The sequence below is a fragment of the Olea europaea genome, chromosome 6 (assembly GCF_002742605.1).
Source record: "Olea europaea var. sylvestris chromosome 6, O_europaea_v1, whole genome shotgun sequence".
NCBI classification, from domain to species: domain Eukaryota; kingdom Viridiplantae; phylum Streptophyta; class Magnoliopsida; order Lamiales; family Oleaceae; genus Olea; species Olea europaea.
Window position 1 is genome coordinate 17,240,064 of NC_036242.1, and position 6,939 is coordinate 17,247,002.

The following is a 6,939-nucleotide window of genomic DNA, read 5'->3' on the forward strand; positions in this document are numbered from 1 at the left end:
TTCAATATTTAAATATTTATGAGTAAATTCGTTTCAACTTTCATTATAAGAGAATGATGTATTATTTTTAATAATTCAAAAAGAAAAAGACATTACCCTTCAACCATTTACTTTAAATAATCATTGGTTACACTATAGTTTGTCGATTGATTAGATTTATTTTATTTAAAAATTAAATGGATTGAAAAATCTGGTTAAAGAAAACTCGTATTCATATAGCAATAGCCCACTTAGATTGAACTTATTCCAAGAAAAAATCATATTTATCTCTAATATTTTAAAATAATTGAAATAAATAATTAATACAAAAATTAAACAAAATTTTTGCCCGTCTTTTCAATGCACGTTAGCAAAATGTTTGGATAAAAACCATGATTAGAGACAAGACATGTTAATTATTTGAAGGTTGAGAATAACAATGCAATGAGAAAAATTGAGGACATAAAAACAAAAGTGAGAAAAGATTGAAAACCTTTCTTTTAATTAAAATGTGGTACATATATATAAAAAATTGTTGTGGTAATATAATTATCCTTAAACTTTCTTCTTTAATTATGTTAGATATTGTATTAAACACATCATTACAAATATGTAATCTCCTTTCTTTTTTTTTTTTTAAACCCAATCTTCTCGGGTTTATATAGCTTTCTAATGACCCGCTCCATTGAAATTCTATGAAGAACAGTAATTCAAAGCTTTCATACTTTTGGCGAAAGTTAAGTAGATAAATGATATGAAAGCAGAAAATGATATAATGCATAGTGGATTAATGACCCCCTTATGTAATACTCTCCTGTTCAGTCGTCGCAATCCCCCTCGCTAGTCAATAATTCCATTATTGATGGCTCACTCTCAATTTGGCCATTTCTGGGAAATGAGTGGAATGAAAGAAGAAGTTTCATTTTTGGATTTTTTATTGATTTTAATGTCTTCTAGAAATGAAAATGCCTCCTTCATATATCCAAGTTTATTATTATATACGTGGTCAGTGTATCTCAAGAAAGGGAAAAAAAAAAAAAAAAAAAAAAAAAACTAGAAAATGCGTACAAATGCTAATGGTTGATGATTGAATCATGTGCGAGCAATTAGAATAGTGAAAATAGATGATGATTCATCAATTGGATTAAATGTGCCAATCAATAAATTTTTAATGAGCGACAATCGAGTCACTCATATTTTATTTCGAGTAATTGGGTCGCTTAATTTTAATTTGCGTGCAACCATTGTGACTCCATCAATCGCCGTCAATCTAATAACGTGATATTTTGACGAGGACATTAAAATGATGGAGGGATACATGTATGGAAAATGAAAATTGATTGTTAATATTTCTCTTTCTTAAAATTTGTAGCTTAACAAGCAAAAAAATCTTGTGTGTTTTGTTTGCACAAATTCTTTCTTTCAAAGTTAGAAACTGATAGCAGATAGATTTACAGAAGAAATCTGTCTTCAATATATACCATTTTTCTGTTGTTTGAAAATAAATGTTTTGTACATACTACAAATGGAAAGATAAACAAAGAAATATAAACATAATGACACGAGGAAAAACGTAGTATTCATCGTCCTTCAAACATTGTAGTAATGCTGACATTGTTGGACGATCCCCTCATATTCGTATGGCTTTGGGAAGAAGAAAAGGAACGGATCAAGTTTTGCATAAATGCAGGTTGCTCTGGCAAAGGCAGATCTATAATTTCCCCTCGGAGAATTGACAGAACAGTTGATATATTTGGTCTTTTGAAAGGGAATTCTTGAACACACAATAATCCAATATGTATGCATCTCAAAATCTCTTTCAAAAAACTTGGACTTGACATTCTTCCATCTATCAAAGACACTGCATTGTCTTCATTACATAATTTCCATGCCTGAAAAAGATTAGGAGAAATTTTCATGATGGACAAAAGTATCACTGAGGATTTTCATACCATTTGTATGTACTTACATATCCTAAAAGGCTCAAAGAAGAGTCGTCGTTGTAAATGATTGTGTTCCTTGTCCCACTTATGATTTCTAACACCAAAACTCCAAAACTAAATACATCGGATTTTTCTGAAAACTTTCCTCCCATTGCATGTTCAGGGGCCATGTATCTACTGCAATGTCACACTAATTCAACAAATAATCCAAAGATGTATGAAGCCCTGTTACTGGCAATTAAGTAAGAATAACCATCTAAAACAATTTAACATTTATTTACTATGTTCCCACAACTCTTCTAGTATTAGCTTGATCTTGATTGCCTCCGAATATTCTAGCCATTCCAAAATCAGAAATCTTCGGATTCCGGTGCTCATCATGCAAAATGTTGCTTGGTTTGAGGTTGCGATGGACTATTTTCAATCTAGAATCCCTGTGAAGATAAAGGAGGCCTCGACCAATACCTTCAATAATATTGAAGCATTTTGTCCAATCAAGAATCTTTTCTGATCTATCTGTACAGATAAAATCCCGAGGCCAAAGGACTTCATTATAAGTAGCATAACTAACAGACTAATAATATTAATTGAGGCAAATAGAGTCAACTTACTGAAAAGATATAAATCCAGGCTTCTATTTACTATGTTTTAGTTTGGAAATGACAACAACTTCATTCATAAATTCTTTCAGCCCTTGTCCAGATGCTCTCGAAAGCCTCTTGACTGCAATATCTTTAACATTTCCGAACTTTCCCCATACACATAAGCAAGAATTTTACCATAAACTAAAACCTACATGAGACAAAGTCAGTATTAACGATGAATATTACCTTATAAACAGGACCAAAACAGCCCTTCCCAATTAGATTAGTCACATCGAATTGAAAAGTTGCAGTTTCCAGAATCTCGAAGCTGAATAATGGCAACTTGTCAAGACTAGCTTCGTCAATATCATCTCCAAGAACAACGCCGCTTGAACCTGATATACATGCTTTCTCTACTTCATGTGTTAATATTCTTCCTTCTCGGTTGGCCCCTGATTAAAAGACAACGGTATTTATCTTTAACCGATAACTCCATATATATGTCCCAACAAGAATTCAGATTAATAGTACCTTTTCGCTTAGCCATCCACCGTCAAGAAAAAAAATATGCATATAAATACGATAACTACTCCATTTGTTAATGAAACCATGACAATCATGTTAGAAAATCAAATTAGATCCAAATATAAATTAAATCCTAGGATCAACATCATGCTAAATTACTAGGATTCACAGATTCAGATAATATACATGTATCCATTGTAAACGATTGCCTACTGTTGCGGAATTACTGCGACAATCGACTACGTACCGATGAATGCAAGAGAAGATTGTGGTTTTGTGATCTTCCTCAACCAAATCTCCTTATTCCTCAATGGGACCGTGATTTCTCTTCTTGATGGGAAGAAGGGAAAAGAGTGTATTATTTGGTATATTGGGGACCATAACCAAAATAACCTTTATATACTACTTAATTAAGGTTCCCATTATCCCTTAATTAGAGTAATATTAGCCGGTATCTACTCACTTAGTCCATATTAATTTGAGTAGTCTATGGGCATACAAAAAATAGACCACTTGATTTTTGCCCATTATATTAAATAGCAAATATAATTGTATTAATGTGTTGTCAATATTAATTTAGAAAATCGTGTTTTTCTAACAATCTCCCACTTGGCTACATATTATTCCTTAAACAATTATATTACAAAACTCCTTAGGCGCGCATCTGTATGCTATTTATCATTAGACTGCTCCTTAAACAATTTTGTCCATCTCATATACTAATAATGGAACCACAGCAACTTTAATCACAATACATTAGTGATTAAACCACGATGATCAACATATTAATACACTTAATGACGTAGATCAAATATGGATGAGTAGCATGGAAATTTACATGAAATGTGATCTCAAACATGCCTATTTCCAACTAGTCCTTCTTTAGTCTTTAGTGAGATCATTCCAAAGTCCTTAATGCAATGCAAACATTGCACAATGAAAACACAAGCAAACTCAGAAATAGAATCATAGACCATCAACTTTATTTTGCAGAAGGTTAAATAATTTAATGTCTAAAGCAAACATATAGAACATAAAATTGACTCCCACTAGACTAGAATATCCTCGGAAATAATGCTCATGTGAGCAGTGTGCTCATGAAAGACCTTCGGCATTAAGCCCTTGGTTAGTGGGTCCGCTAGCATGGAATTTGTTCCTATATGTTCTATGGAAATCTGTTTATCTTGAACTCTCTCCTTAACAACTAGAAACTTGATATTAATGAATTTCGACTTTGTCGAACTCCTATTGTTGTTGGAGTAAAGCACCACTGAGTTATTGTCACAATAAATGTTTAATGGCCTGTCAATGCCATCTACCACTCGTAGTCCAGTGACAAAGTTTCGTAGCCATATTCCATGGTTGGATGCCTCATAACAAGCAATGAACTCCGCAGCCATGGTTGAAGAAGCTATGAGAGTCTGTTTAGCAGACTTCCATGAGATAGCTCCTCCAGCCAACATAAAGACGTAGCCTGATGTGGAGCGTCTGCTATCTTGGCATCCCACAAAATCGGAGTCAGAGAACCCCATGATCTCTAAACTATCTGATCTCCGATAAGTGAGCATGTAGTCTTTTGTTCTCCTCAAATAACGCATCACGCGTTTGGCTGCTTTCCAATGTTGCATGCCAGGATCACTCAGTATCTACCCAAAACTCCCGCTATAAATGCTATGTCGGGACGAGTACGAATTAGAGCGTACATTAGACTCCCTACCACTGATGCATAGGGAATCTTCTGCATCTCTTCTCTTTCAAGATCATTATTGGGTCACTGTTTGAGACTAAACTTGTCTCCTTTAGAGATGGGTGTGTCTCCTGGTCTACTATCTTTCATGCCAAATCTACTCAAAACCTTATCGATATAGCTATTTTGTGAAAGTCCAAGGATACCTCGAGAACGATCTCTCAGTATCTGAATACGTAATACAAAAGAGGCATCCCCAAGATCTTTCATCTTGAATTTCTTCATCAGAAATTTCTTGATTTCATGCAATAAGCCTATATCACTGCTAGCGAGTAGAATATCATCAACATATAATACCAAGAAGATATATTTACTCCCACTGAACTTATGATATACACAGTCATCAACAACATTTGCCTCAAAATCGTACGAGGTAATGATTTGATGGAACTTGTGATACCATTGACGGGAAGCTTGTTTGAGACCGTAGATGGATTTCTTCAACTTACAAACCATAGACTTTGGATCTCCTGATACAAAGCTTTCTGGTTGTACCATGTAAATCATCTCATCAATGTCTCCATTGAGAAACACAGTCTTGACATCCATCTGATGTAGCTCTAGATCAAAATGAGCCACTAGTGCCATTATTGTTCTAAAAGAGTCTTTCGAAGATACCAGAGAGAAAGTCTCTTTGTAGTCTATGCCTTCCTTTTGAGTAAAGCCTTTAGCGACTAGACGAGCTTTATATCTCTCGACACTGCCTCTTGAATCCCTCTTGGTTTTAAATATCCACTTACAACCAATGGGCTTCACACCTTTAGGCAACTCGACGAGATCCCAAACGTCATTATCTTTCATAGACTTTATCTCATCTTTCATGGCATCAATCCACTTCTGAGAGTTAGAACTGCGCATGGCCTGATGGAAGTTGATCGGGTCATCCTCCATTAAACCAACGCCATCCTCATGTTCTTGAAGAAAGACGATATAATCATCTGAAATCGCATTTCTTCTCTCCCTAGTGGATCTCCTTAATAGCACTTCTTGAGGTTGTTGAGTTTGTTCTATAGGTGGTGCTTGAGGAAGAATCTCATTGTTGTCTTGGTCTGAAACAATGTCAGGAATAGGAGCCTGAACATTGTCATCTATTACCAGAACTGTGTCTTGAACAACAATAGGTACAGAGACCTGATTGCTGTCAATGACAGATTCTTCTTTAAAGACAACGTTCCTTATGTTTCCTTTCCCTCCAAACTCAATATCCTCAAGGAATCTCGCATTTCCCGTTTCAAAGAAGGATCTTGATGTGGGATAGTAGAACTTATAGCCCCGAGAGCGTTCTGCGTAACCAACGAAATAGCAGCTAACCGTCCTTGAGTCCAGTTTTCTTTCATGTGGCCTATAAGGCCGTGCCTCAGCTGGACAACCCCAAATGTACAAGTGCTTAATGCTAGGCTTCTTGCCTGTCCACAGCTCATAAGGGGTTTTGGCAACTGCCTTGCTTGGTACCCTGTTAAGAATGTACACTGCGGTCTTCAAAGCTTCTCCCCAAAGTGACTCTGGTAAGGAGGAATGACTTATCATACTCCTTACCATATCCTTAAGAGTTCGGTTTTGTCGTTCTGTAACACCATTCATACTAGGTTTGCCCGGCATGGTGTATTGCGGAACAATTCCACACTCATTGAGGAAAATAGCGAAGGGTCCTGGATGTTGTTCTCCTGATCCATCATATCTTCCGTAGTATTCACCACCACGGTCAGATTTGATAGCCTTTATTTTCTTTCCAAGTTGAAGTTCAACTTCAGCTTTAAAAGAGTTGAAAACATCCAGGGATTGAGACTTCTCGTGTATTAAATATAGGTAACTGAATCTAGAGTAATCGTCTATGAACGTAATGAAGTATTGTTGTCCATTCCAAGAAGCCGTAGGGAATGGGCCACAGATATCAGTACGTATCAGTTCTAAGACGTATGTAGCTCTCTTGGCACCTAATTTTCTCATGTTTGTTCTTTTCCCCTTGATGCACTCAACACAAACTTGGAAGTTTGTTAAATCTAGGGGTTCAAGAATTTCATCCGACACAAGCCTCTGAATTCTCTGCTTAGAAATATGACCTAAACGCTTGTGCAATAAAGTGGCAGAATTCTCACTTAATTTTCGCTTTGTACCACGTGAACTTGTTTGCAGTATTTCGTTATAGGAACTAACAATAACA

General features: G+C 35.7%; 1 pseudogene; it reads right to left on the reverse strand.

Annotated features, from left to right (window-relative positions):
• Window positions 1–1,559: 1,559 nt before the first annotated feature.
• LOC111395231 lies at window positions 1,560–4,629 on the reverse strand (annotated as a pseudogene).
• Window positions 4,630–6,939: the final 2,310 nt, after the last annotated feature.